Source organism: Thermobia domestica, chromosome 11 (assembly GCF_964235325.1).
Source record: "Thermobia domestica chromosome 11, izTheDome1.hap1.1, whole genome shotgun sequence".
In the NCBI taxonomy this organism is placed as follows: Eukaryota; Metazoa; Arthropoda; class Insecta; order Zygentoma; family Lepismatidae; genus Thermobia; species Thermobia domestica.
This window is the reverse complement of record NC_137464.1, coordinates 101132009-101146480: the sequence shown is the minus strand read 5'-3', so window position 1 is coordinate 101146480 and position 14472 is coordinate 101132009. Positions and strand designations below refer to the sequence as shown.

At 35.9% G+C, this 14472-nt stretch overlaps 1 long non-coding RNA gene across 1 annotated transcript in view; it reads right to left on the bottom strand.

The window, feature by feature from the left end:
* The window catches only part of LOC145664330 (uncharacterized), a 1055818-nt gene that overhangs the window by 593801 nt on the left and 447545 nt on the right, over positions 1-14472 (bottom strand). The gene's annotated exons all lie outside the window — the stretch shown is intronic.

Below are 14472 nucleotides of genomic sequence, written 5' to 3'. Positions count from 1 at the left end.
CAAACACGTTGTAGAGCACTGTGTACTAATCTGTTTCGTTTTTCAGTTTTGAATTTAATAACATTTTAAATGCCAATTAATGTTTTGATTACTTTTACGATTATTGTAGTTAGTCTAATTTCCGCCCTCTATGACTATCGATCCCTTCTACGGAATGCTTTTTACTAAGTATCTGGACAGCATTACTTCCTGGAGTACTATAACAGGTGGCGGCTCAGGGTTATGTGTCGCCTATCGCGATCTCTACAGATTTCGACAATAGTGTGATACATATACATTACGTATTCATTATTCATTCAAAACGCCTATCTTTCTTTTTATATAGTGTTATAATAATAATAATAATAATAATAATAATAATAATAATAATAATAATAATAATAATAATAATAATAGTAATAATAATAATAATAATAAAATATAAGTTATAGTAGTAGTAGTGTCATTGATAATAATTATACTGTCTATGTAATATACTTAAAGAATATACTCGAAACTACATACCGGATTTGGCTCGAGTCGACTCGAAACTCGACTCCAATTGGAGTCGAGTTGGAGGAAATTTTTCGAATCGAACTCAAATCTCGGGTCGAACTCAAAGATGTCTGTTTCTAGTCGAATCGAGTGTCAAAGAAAACTCGCTCGTGTCCATTCCGACGAGTAACGCAGTATGGCATTTTATCAATGTTACATTATATGAAAATGTTCATATATCAAGTAAAAATTTGTCCTTGCATTTACATAAAGCGATTCAGAACGTGCAATAATAATAATAATAATAATAATAATAATAATAATAATAATAATAATAATAATAATAATAATAATAATAATAATAATAATAATAATAATAATAATAATAGCGGTAGTAGACTAATAGTAGTACGGAATATTGAAGTCATAATTTTTTTCACAACTTTAAAGTTTCGGACTTAAAAGTAACGCGTTAGTAACGCGTTACTTTCGAAGTAAAGTAACAGTTACTTTTTGGGGGCAAGTAACGCGTTACTAACGCGTTACATTTTAATAGAAAGTAAAGTAACTTGTAACGCGTTACATTTTTACAAGTAACTTATCCAAGACTGCATGCTACTTACTAAGGTGAAACAGGTAAGTTCTTCACTATGATAACAAGCAAAACGACAGACAGTATTTCTACATAATATGGTTATAGAAATATAGTCTAAAATTAACGGTTATAACTTTTAATTTACGTCTACGTGAATTATTATCCAAAGATATGACAGTCAATAGATTACATTGAGTGAACAAAATAACATGCTCAAGGGTAAATTCTCATTGTAGTTTCCGAGAAAATAAAAAAAATGAAACTTCTGTGACGCTAAAAAAGAAATACGTCCTTCCTTCTCAATAATGACTGACAATTTTTATTTTGCTGGAAGAAATTATTTATTTATGCAATAAAATACACTGTAAACCAGGAGCGGATCCAGGACGGACTTCTGGGGGAACGGTGGGTTGTAATGCTGCTACTTAGAGCTACTCTTACGTGCTCCAAACTCTGGGATGGGTTTTATTTATATACGAAATAAGAAAATGTCCTCTTCTGTGGCTGAAGGGAGCGACTACCCTCCTGGATCCGCCCCTACTGTAAACTAACAGATTGCTTTTTGTCTTTTTCTGACGATGAGACACATAACTCAGTGTTCGTAAATTTCTTTAAGAAAATTGCGAGCCACGGTAGTTCAGTGGTAGAGCGTTCACCTCTGGTATGTGAGGTTCCTGGTTCTATCGCAGCCAGCGCCCAGTGAATTTTGTGTAAACGTCAAACTTTAGGGGGCTTTTATACGTCAAGCTTTCACGTATAAAAGGCACCCACGTCGCCGTCTTTTAGGTTTTAATATATGCTATATGCTAATTTATGGACCTCATGAATATCTAAATAGAAACAAAGACCCATCAGGGCTAGGAAACGGGAGCTCCATTATAAGTGGGTCTGGATAACAGGGCCCTCATTATAAGTGGGGCTGAGAAATGAAACCCTATTACTTGCTTCATAAAAGCCTAGTATATAACAATACAAAATACCATTGTTGTAAGTGCGTTTTATCTTATTTGCTTTTTCATGTTATTTGAAAATTACATTACAATCAGTTTTTTCTTTAAATTTTTTGAGCCCCCAAGCAAGTGGGTCCCTAAATTATAGCTTGTTTAGCTTATACATAAATCCGGCACTGAGTGTAGCCATAGCTCAGCCAACGATTCGATTCTGTGGAGAAATAAGCCTGGAGTTTTTGAGATATTAAGAAGTCCTCAAACACTCATTAAAGCGCCCAGTCATCAATGAAGATCTTTCCTCCCAAATAGGGAGCGAGATGCCGAGGTAGGTGCTGAAAGGTGGGAGAGATATAGGAGAAATACGATAGGCGAGATATCAGAGAAATATAATAATAATAATAATAATAATAATAATAATAATAATAATAATAATAATAATAATAATAATAATAATAATAATAATAATAATAATTTAATTATTGCATGATCATTTGACACAATTATAATCGTTCATTACTTCATTTCTTTTGAAGTCTTTATAATATTGTCCATCAGCTGCAATTTCCTTCTTCCAGATTTTCTCTTATATACTACTATTATTATTTCTATCAAATTCTTCTTTCTCCTCGAGCAATATCCTAATCAACTACTCTTCCTCTATTTATTTATCACTACTTCTTTTTCTTTGTTTTTCTTTCCTTCTCCATTTCTTTCTTATTTACGTTCCACTCAGAACAGATGTCAAGACCACACACATACACGTGATAATAACAATGTTAATAATTATAAGCTAATGAGAGTGAAATATTTAAAGATTATTTTTTTTAAAAAAATAAGTAAAAAGTACAGAATATGATTTATAGACTTTAAATGAAACATTTTCTTTTTCTACGATTTCAAAAAAGAAAAAAAAAACTAGCTTTAAAATAAGACGTTCACTTCAAGTTAAGCTCCTTTTCACAATATTAACACTATGGTGGATCAAAAAGTATTTTGTTTTAAATAGAGGGATTAAGGTTCGAGATGAAACTTTTTTCGTGGTGCGATGAATCCATATTAAAAAGCCGTTTCTCCCTATCGTTTATTGTTACTGCTCTATGAAAATGAATGTTGAAACCGGAAATCATAATGGATTTTCTACCTCTTTCCGCAGTAAATAAAGTATATTCCTGGGAAGCTTAATCGATTGCAGAAAATCGATTCCCGCTATCTATTAACCGTTTATGCTCTATGGCGATCAACATTGAAACCGAAATGGTTGATTTTAAGACATCCGGTTTCAATAGAGGGTTAGGTGAGGAGACAGAAGCTATTCTTGGTGCAATGAATCAATTCCAAAAATTAAAAGTGTTCTTCTCATTATGTCTTACTCACCGCCTCCTCGATTCACTTACCTGCCTGTTCATTCTTTTCAAAAACCATTGTCTCCCGCGTGAACGCTTGTTTTCTAATTTCGACGCTAGAATGCAGCACGTACTGCCCATTTTTTGTGAGTAAATCTTTATGGTTTGCATAGGAATGACCACACTTTTCCAATAGTTTAGAAAAGAAAATGGTCTTATATTGTTGGGTATTATTCTGCAAAGCAAGAAAAGGCAAGTTGGAATACAACGGAGTGTTATTTCATGAAACACCGACCGATAATGAACTATGTAAGGAAATTAATAGGGGTATACATGAGGGATACTAGATTTTTCGTTTTTTCCTCAAGCCTTTGGCAGTTGCATATACGAAACTCTCTAAGTCAATAAACTAACTGTATACTCCACATTTGATGAGTTCAACAATGGGGTATATTGACGAGGAGTTATAAAATGAAAAAGATCTCCAGTATATACGTGTTGGCAGTCTTATATAACGGCTATTTCCTTCGGTTGACAGGTATCAGAGCAAAAACGGCAAGAGCTATCGACATGCAGTTTTCGGGGATCGATTCAGTGTCCCAGGAATATTTTCCATCTCCTTGGACTACCTTCTACTTAAGCCGGAAGTGGTTGAAATCGACCACTTCCGGTTTCAACAGTAAAGCTTATAACTCAAAAGGGTGATAGATAGCCACAAACTGTTTTCGGAAATTGATTCATGGTCTCAGGGAAATAACCCATCTGCACCCCTATATTTTAGTAAAACTGGAAGTTGAAGAAATTCAGTACTACGTCCAGTTTCAATGTTGATTTTCATATTGCAAACACTCAATATAGTATTCAATTTGCATAGCTTGGAAATCTACTGTAGTTTCACAGTCTGCCAGTTTTACTAAAATATAGGGGTGCAGATGGGTTATTTCCCTGAGACCATGAATCAATTTCCGAAAACAGTTTGTGGCTATCTATCACCCTTTTGAGTTATAAGCTTTACTGTTGAAACCGGAAGTGGTCGATTTCAACCACTTCCGGCTTAAGTAGAAGGTAGTCCAAGGAGATGGAAAATATTCCTGGGACACTGAATCGATCCCCGAAAACTGCAGGCAGTGGTCTTACTGCTTTTGCTCTATCTTGATCAAGGTTAGAACTGTAAGTTGTAGTGGACGTCTACCGATTCCGGCTTTAGTAGAAATATAATAAGAATAGATATGGGATACATTCTTCAGACGCTAAAGTGATTGCAAGAACCAACTTTATGGCATTAATTAACGTTTTTGCTTCACGATGATCAAAGTTAAAACCGAAAATGGTTGATTTCTGCCACTTGATATGAATATAAGGTTAAGGAAAGAGATAGAAGTTATTTTTGGGACTTTGAATCGATTAAAAAAACCTCTCCTATTCGTTGCTTTTAGAAAATCATAACGGAACAGGTGTGTTTAAAGATCCTCTTAACCACACATAATCAAACATCTTCAAGTTTTAGAGCTAACAAGTTGTTTCATTCATTCATTAATTTTTTAATCGATGTCGATGACGATAACTTCAAACCAGTCCACACAACGCTCAATGACATATCCCGAAATTACGATGAGCTCCTAACCTTTAAAACTTGTTTAACATTAGGATGATCAAGGGGGATATATATATATCAATCGATGAATCACATTGAGCTAAACACAATAATATGCATGAAGGGAAATTCTCATGCGTTGTTTTCGAGAAAAATAAGCCTTTATGGCGCTAAAAATGTGTATTATTACTTGTCAATTATAAATGTTAGTTCTCATTATGGTGGAACAAATTGTTTGTTTATTTATTTACTGTGTGTAAAGTGAATCACTATTAAAAGTAGCTAATGCCATCTATTGTTAGTTCTTTTTATACTAACAGTGATGCATACTCCTACCAGTAATACATATACTCCTAACAGTAGTGTATACTCCAACCAGTGACATATATATTGCTAACGGCCGCCAAGTGAACTTTGTGGTGGACAAACACCGTATGCGTGGGTTTTCTCGGGGTTCTCCCGTTTCCTCCCCTTTCTTCATTCCACCATTTCATTCATCTCTCATCATTACCGTCTCCTTTAGCCTAACCGGCATATCCGTGGGACGTAAAACTCAAAGATTTCATTTCATTATTTGCTAACGGCAGGGGCGGATCCAGGACGAACTTCTGTAGGGACGGTGGGCTGGAACACTGCTACTTAGAGCTACCTTTAAGAGGTCCAAACTTTGGGATGGGTTTATATATATATATATATATATATATATATATATATATATATATATATATATATATATATATATATAATAAGAAATTTTCCTCTTCTGAGGGGGGGGGGTAATCGCCCCGATCGCTCCCCTGGATCCGCCACTGGCTAACGGTGACACAATACTCCTAACAGTATTGCATACTTCAACTAGTGACACACACACTTCTAACAGTGACACATACAACTAACAGTGATGCATACTCCCACCAGTGATTCACATATCTCTAACAGTAACACATCTACTTCTAAAACTGATACATATACTAATAACAGTGATGCACACTCCTAACAGTGACACGTATACTCAGAGGAAAAAGTGTATCTGAAAAGGTAGGGAGACGCATGACGTCACGTCATCCCCCGTGCCTATCTTTGCCCATTGTATTTTTTTATAAAGTGGGAGGACGCCACAGATATTTTCCGGAAGTGAGGGGACGGCGTCCCAGCGCGTTCCCCCGCACTTTTACCCCTGCGTATATTCCTAACAGTGGTATGTACTCCACCCAATCACACATATACTCCTAACAGTGACACAATACTCCTATAAGTGATGCAAATTCCTGTCAGTGACACACAGACTCCTAATAGTGACACATATACTCCTAACAGTGATGTATACTCCTATCAGTGACATACAAACAATGATGCATATTCCTACCAGTGATACCTAGATATACTGCTAACAGTGATGCATACTCTTAACAGTGAGTCACATAATCTGAAAATATTGCACGTACTACTTGCAATAATAATGAATTTTATTTCATTTTAAATGATTTTCAACAACAAAAATGACAATGCATATTTGTCACGTTAACTGACCATTATGAACAAGGAGACTTACGGAAGTGTCAGACACTGATTTGAATGAAACTTTGCATACTTGTAGCACATCCAAAAATAATCGACATGTATTTTTTTATTTTGGCAATGGAGCAGGTTTAAGCGTAGAAACCACCCTTTGAATGTCTCGAAACACAGAAAGAAACAATTATTTATGTAGAAGAAAACATACTGGTTAGGAAAGCTAATTCAGAATGTGACTTCAAAATTCAAAATGGCGAATCCAATATGGTGATTACAATTATTAAAAGTCTTCTGATTTAAAATGTTTTGCAGTTAACCAAGTACAGTTATAGTTGGCAAGGGTTACTGCGAGAAGTTTGCAAATTGATTTGAAACCTCTTTCTGCATTTATTTTAACGGGATACTTGATCAAAGTGAGTTTCTGCATCTCTATTCGGGGTGCTTATTCGTAGTTAGTCCCCTCACCTCTCAGTACTCGGTGTGTTTATTTATAGTGAGTTCCCTCGCCTCTCACTATTCAGGGCGCTTATTTATAAATTCCCCCCGTCTTACTAGTCGGGGTGCTTGTTTATAGTGAATCCCCTCGCCTCTCACTATTCGGGATGCTAATTAATAGTGAATCCCCTCGCGTGCAGCACGTGAGGTTATGCAACGCCACCTAGGTAGGGATATACAACCAGTGGTCGAAGTGAGACGGTATGCGGTGGTATGCCATACCGCCTCTGGTTTTTCAGTGATGAAGACATACCGCCTCTGCTTTGTCAGTTATCAAGACATACCGTCACTGGTGAGTAGATGCTTAATATCTTTAATAAATCCATTTTTATACATAGTAAATGACAAATAGCTTTGCACGTAAAAGGATTTTATTTCTAGAAATAATTTGTAAGTTGACAACACCGATATTTTTGTTTTTTCATACCTTTTGTTTTTAAACTGATTTGTCTTCAAAGACGTTTATCTAGTTTATATTTTTGATGTCCCATATTTCATTGTTTCTTTCTTATGTATGTGTGTGTCTTCTTGCCTTAATGCATATAAATGTCAGGTTTTGAGCATGGGTTGATTTAGGGATTCTCTGCTGTGGGGGCACATCTTTCGGGGGTTTGCAATATCCCTCAGTAGATTGCGGGGTTCGCGAGTTTTCCCGCAGGAAATTGTTAAGATAAAAACTCGACTTTTGAGCATTTTCTTGCATAATTCTCTCTATTACTACATAAGGGGATATATATATATTCTTTTCAGAAAGTTGTTGACGAAGGATCAGTCTCTCCATGCTCCCATTCCCCACCCGTAACTACAGAGAAGCTCTCCACTGGTTTTCAGTCATTATGTAAATAGAAATTTTGCCTATCTTGACAATTAGATTGACTAAAGTGCAATCTTTTAGACAGCATACCCTCACTGTATTTTAAAATTTAGATGGCCGGCATGTCGAGTCAAAATCGTAATAAAACATACCGCCTTTACTTTTTTTTCACTTCGAACACTGTATACAACGACATATACCCCAGCTGGCATTGGGTTATATATCTTTCGTTTTCAGGCCGTGACATTTCGCAACATGGCGTTTGTTTATCTTTTAACTCTACCCATCGCAAAACTTTGACTCACTGGGCTAGCTAGTGTTGGTCATGAAGCAACGAAAATTGTCTTTCATTACATTATTCAACCAATCGATGGTTATACTTAATCGGTCGTTATATAATCGAGTCGAAATTGTGATCGTTCTTTCAGCCCTTCTCGGTGAGAGCTCATGTGATTCGGGTTCCACGTTAATCAGTAGGTTCCGCCTCATTTAGCCTCGCTGCTGAAAGGGACGTTAAACTCAAAATCAACTCAACTTATTTTCAGCTTTACTATTGTATTCAACAATCCATTTTAACGATAAAGAAAGTTAAGATGAAAATTTCGGGAATCAGAGTTAAAATACGAAAAAATTGCATTATCAAAATTAAACCAACTGTCCTAATTGAGCGCCTATTGCGTTCTTCAAGGTTTAACACGGGACCCAAATAAACTACAAAACATAATAAATAAACACCCCGAATAGTGAGTGATGCAGAGACTCATTTTAATCAAGCATTCCATTAAAATAAATACAAAAAGGGGTTTCAAATCGGTCTGCAACCTTCTCGCAGTAACCCGTGTCAACTATAACTGTGCTTGGCTAACTGCAGAGCATTTCAAACCATAAGACTTTTAGTAATTGTAATCACTATATTGGGTCCGTCATTTTGGATTTTGTAATTTTGACATCAGATTCTGAATCAGCTCTCGTCCTTCCCCCCTAGCAGCATGTTTTCTTCTACATTAAATAGTTGTTTTATGTCTATGCTTGGAGACCACCCTCTAACATTCAAAAGGTTTTTTCTTCCCTTAAAATAGCGCCAATGCCGAAATAAAAAAAAAAAAAATACGTGTCGAATTATTTTTCGATGTTCTACAGATATGCAAAGTTTCTTTCAAATCGGTGAGTGACACTTCCGTAAGTCTCCTTGTAAGTGGCTCGCAAAACAATTTTCCACCTCCAAGAACAACTTTACTGCTAGCTTCAGAATCATTGGTATGGAAGATATTATGAATTGTTTGCTGTTTCCTAGGTAACTTTCAACAGGACGTGTTTAAGAACTTTCACTCTCAAAAGTCTACAATTACTCCGAGTTTTAAATCGAGTTTAGCGGATGTGACAAGTCTTTTCTCCCTCTTCGAAAAAGAAAGGTTAAGACCAAGCATGTGGGGTAGCAAAACAAGCGATCTTTTATTTTTCTCTCTTTGTGACCGAAAGAAATGCGTCACCTGTACTTAAATCTGTGTCCTGGGAATCCGTTATGTTTGATTAAAACTACTCTACAAGTACTTCCGCAAACATATTTTGTTTCAGACAACTAAAAACCTTAAAAAGAGTCTCGACTTCCAATATTACTTGGATTATTAAGGAGGTCTGACATCCACACACATCTGTGTCCACTTCTTGTCTACTTAAGAGAACAGGTGATATTCATGTAAATGTGCTTTCACCTAAATATTTGATTTGTTTCGTTTCTTAAAGTAGGACAGTAGGAAATTATAGCCATAAGTTTCTTACGAAGTACCAGCAAATTTATTTAAGTTAATTTTTAAGTAAGATGTGATCCTAAGTTTTGTGAGGTGGTATTAATGTTTTTACGAGGTAAGATAACATTTTTTCTTTTTACTAATATCTAATGCAAAAGGAATTGTATTAGCTATATTATTATTATTATTATTATTATTATTATTATTATTATTATTATTATTATTATTATTATTATTATTATTATTATTATTATTATTATTATTATTGTTATTGTTATTATTATTATTAAGTTTAGAACAAGATATAAAATGACATATGTCAACTGTAGAACCTAGCTACTGTTCAAAATGGGTTCTTTAAAGAGTACGAAAGAAAAAGCAATGCAAGGAAAATTATAAATTGTATCTTCAAACACTTAAATCAGGGTGCCCAAAGAGGGGTACCATGACGCGCAGAGTGTCATGAGTAATTTTGGGCGGAGAAAGAAATATTTCAACTCATTTGATTTTCCGTCTAAAATTATTTTAGAATATCATCTGAAACTGAAAATAATGAATTTTTGAACTGCCTCGTTTGGTTTCTAATAACCGTGATTATAATCAATCACGGGAGATAGTGTTTGATTTGGGGGGAGGGAGTTGTTCCTCTATTCCTGAGTTCTAAAGCACTCTCAAGTCCTGGTAAATTTTATTAAAAGTAAAATTGATTGTGAAACTTCCATAAATCAGATGGGAGGAACAGTTTGTATGGGGAGCCAGAAATATTCATTGAAAATTTAATAAAAATAATATGCTTATTCGAGGAAGGAACTTCGTGGAGTATTTCATATTCTTCCTCCTATGTGAATGATAGAAACTATTTACAGGTAGTATGCGAATTATTGAGAGTTAAGGGAAAACCCCTGTGGTATTGAATGATGCCCAGAAATTTTCCATTTTTCATACTCAGTGTCATGTGCAATTTGAGGGTGGGTAAAAATATTTCACCTAACTTATTTTTACATTTAAAAAAAAACTAATTTATTTTTCCCTATATTACTAACCGTAAGAGTAATTCACCGAAAATAGTTCGTACTCTCTTCTCCTGGGCATGATTAAAGTAATCCGAGGTATTCGTTACAGTATTTATGGTTAGTAATTTTCATCACTTAATTTTTTGATAGTTTTTTTTTTCTTTCCGAAGTTCAACTAAGATCTGAGGAATTAGTCTGGAGGAAATCCATCGAAACTAAAAATTTCAGTATGTCTAATGTTTTTCAGCGGTTTTTAGCTCATTTGAGGGTGCTGAATCTGAATCCGCCGGGTGTACAAATGTACACCTTGAGCGTTTCGAGTAATTCAAGATGGCGGCCAGGATGGCGGCTGTAAAATTGATAGGAATATTTTTGTATATTTTATCAAGATGGGTATCAAATTATATGTTTTTGGGGTTGCAGATTCCAATAATAATGTCAAAAATGTTATGAAATTGATACAAATCGAGGTATTCAATATGACATCCAATATGGCGGTCGTAAAATTGACAAGAATATTTTTGGAGTATTGTATCGACATGGGTATCGAATTATATGTTTTTTGGGTTGCAGATTTCAATAGTTACTTCAAAAACCTTATGAAATTGATACAAATCAATATATTCAGTATGGAATATTCCGATTCGGGACCCTCGAGCTAGGTACATACTTAGAACAATATCTGATACACTGAAATTTTGGGTTGGGTGTTGATGCTTTCTCCGTCACCGCAACTCACCTTGTTTGCGCTCCAGAACATTTTTTCCACATTTTGGGCTTCTCTATATTTATTTATAAAACCATTCCTTTCTGTGTGCAAAAGGAAACAAACAACACAAGCTTAGGTTTGAACATGTTCTTATATTTTTTTCCTGGACGTTTTCTTAATCAAGAATTATGTTGCTGGCAACATTAATGCGAAATATGTGCATTTACAATACAAAATGCCGATGTTTCTATGTTACTCCGCAACACAATAATAAATATCACAGATCAGTCACTTGTCAGTCTTCGTCAGAAGAAGTATCCATGTTTTCGTCTTCTAGATTCCTAATATTTTGACGTGTGAAAATATTCTGGCAACGTTTGAAGGCTTCACAATTGCAGAAGTCAGTGCAGCTATTATGATTTGCCACACAGCCACAACGTCTTTACACATGTTCTCAGAAGAACAGCCACAACTCACCATCTTCAAGATGTCTTTCGGTGCCATCACAGTTCCCGGTGGCACAGTAACTGGTTCCAATATTTGTTCAACTCATCACGATACCACCCAAAATGTGTCGGATCCATGTCTGGTGGGTGTGGTTTATCTGCTTGTTTCCAAATACAAGCCTGGAAATGAGCTCTTTTTACATTTTCAGAGAATGCCTCCGTAGTTAGTGGCAAGCTCTTCAATTTCGGGGTATATACGGCATACTTCTTTGACAATTTCTTCAGCCACACATCTCTTCTGACATCAGACATTGTAGGGTCAGTTATCCTACTACCATAGCAAGAAGCTATAAACTCAGTTGCCTCTTGGGGGCGCGGTGGCTCAGTGGTAGAGCGTTCACCTCTGGTGCTTGGGGTCGCGGGTTCAATCCCAGCCCCCGCCAAGTGAACTTTGTGGTGGACAAACACCGCGCTCGTGGGTTTTCTCGGGGTTCTCCCGTTTCCTCCCACTTTCTTCATTCCACCATTTCACTCATCTCTCATTATCACCGTCTCCTTTAGCCTAACCGGCATAACCGTGGGACGTAAAACTTAAAGATTTCATTTCATTTTTTCTCAGTTGCCTCTTGAATCACATCTTCAAGTAGTGATGTCTTATTTCCAAGCTTTTGAAGCTCCTTCCCACTTTGTAGTACTTTCATTGCCTTCTGCTTTCCAATGCCATAGAGAGTAGGAATTGTATCGCAGCCAGAAAGAGAATGAAGTGCTAGTAAGTTTGAAACAATACCACGGTGTTTGAACACAGACAATCCAATGTCAATAACTCCTCTATGACTTTGAGTTGCCTCCATAAAAATGTTACAAGTAAGTTTTTTGTATGTGGTAGTGGTGCATCAGGAGGACAAGAACATCCGTGTCATCACTAATTACATTTATTGTACAATTTCTGTCCAGCTGATTGGCTACCATCACTACTTGTGTGATAATTATGACATCAGCCTCTTCGTGAGTGTTTTTCATATCTGGACGTTCCTTGATACAATCAACAGTTATTTCTGTTGTAACATCTTCTGGTCCAGTGATGAATAGGCTTTTGGTGGAATCTGATGGCAACCCTTCTGTCATTAGATAATTGCAGATCAGCTGTACTAGTTGTACCTGATTCTTCGTAACATTCAGCACAACTTGTTGGGAGGGCAAGGACGTGTTGAAAGACAATTATGATACCTGCTACATGTTGATCCTGTTCTGACGCTTCTTATTCCTCCTTTGGTGCTGTACTCCTTATATTAGTCAAATATCAGGTACACGTTGCATTTGTTCAATTTTTCAAGCACATATGACCGATACAATTTTATGAAGTCAAGAACAGTTTCGTTAGATGGCCAGTTGATCACCCACAAAACAGCACAACCAAGTATGATAGCATCTTCGTGCTTGTACGATCTCATAGACTTCTCTACCTGTAATATTTGTTTCAGTTTTGAATTACTTTTGCAGAACCTGGGAGTCCCATATTCATCAAACAAAGATGTGAGGACAGAGGCAAGCTCATATGAAATCACTCCTTTAGCTTGAATATCTCTTGTAGATGTGAGTCACATTGCACGCGTGTACAAGAGTTCTGTGTCAATGACACCAATACTAGCTGTTCTTTTGACGTCATGGCAGGAAACATTACGAACCGTTGTTTAGATTGGATCGTGAAAATCAGTTGGTAGTTTTTCTTCGTAAGAACACAACGCTTTCTTACCTATCTCAACAGCATTATCAACATTCACTTTCTGGGAACAAATTTTCCCTGTCACAATATTCACAATAGTTTTTGGGTGATCATCGGTCTTCAGAGGATCTATACAATGAGGCAGCTTTTCCTTTAACTTAATTCGGTCTGCAGCATCTCCTTTTACTCGAGATGGCATTCCTTCCTTATGCTTAGTTATTTTCATATCTTGTCCAGCATCTCTCATGACATAAATGTCATTTACTAAACGACTGCAGGTGTGAAGGCTGAAAGCCCATCGCTTCACTGCTGATGGATTTAGTGTAAGTCCGATTATTCCTCCTGGTCCATGACCATAACGCATAAATGTATTCTCAATGAACATGTCTGACCATATAGCATTCTAGATACCTGGTTTGTGACGCAGAATATGTTCGCCTTTCACAAATCGTTCTAGTATTTCACTTGGAAGTATCTCTTATTTTGTTTCTGAGATATTTTTCTAAATTCTATGAAAATGCTGCCATCTGTGAGCACAAAATTAAGATTTTACGATTTATTATTACTCATGTCAGTAATTTTTTTTTCAAAAATAGGTTTCAGAAATGACAACATAAACTTCTTTTGCAGCCGCCATATTGGGCGCCATATTGAATATCTCGATTAGTATCAATTTCATAACATTTTTGACATTATTATTGGAATCTACAACCCCAAAAACATATAATTTGATACCCATCTTGATAAAATATACAAAAATATTCCTATCACTTTTACAGCCGCCATATTGACCGCCATCTTGAATTACTCAAAATGCTCAAGGTGTACATTTGTATACCCGGCGGATTCAGATTCAGCACCCTCAAATGAGCTAAAAACCGCTGAAAAACATTAGACATACTGAAATTTTTGGTTTGGTCCAAAAGTAGGGTTTTTCCTCCAGACTAAATTCTAATAAAAGCTTCAGAGTATTCTCCCGTACTTGGTTCGGAGAAGGCAGAACGAAAGATAAACAGAAATATTACTGAATAACTATCTAAATATAAGATTTTT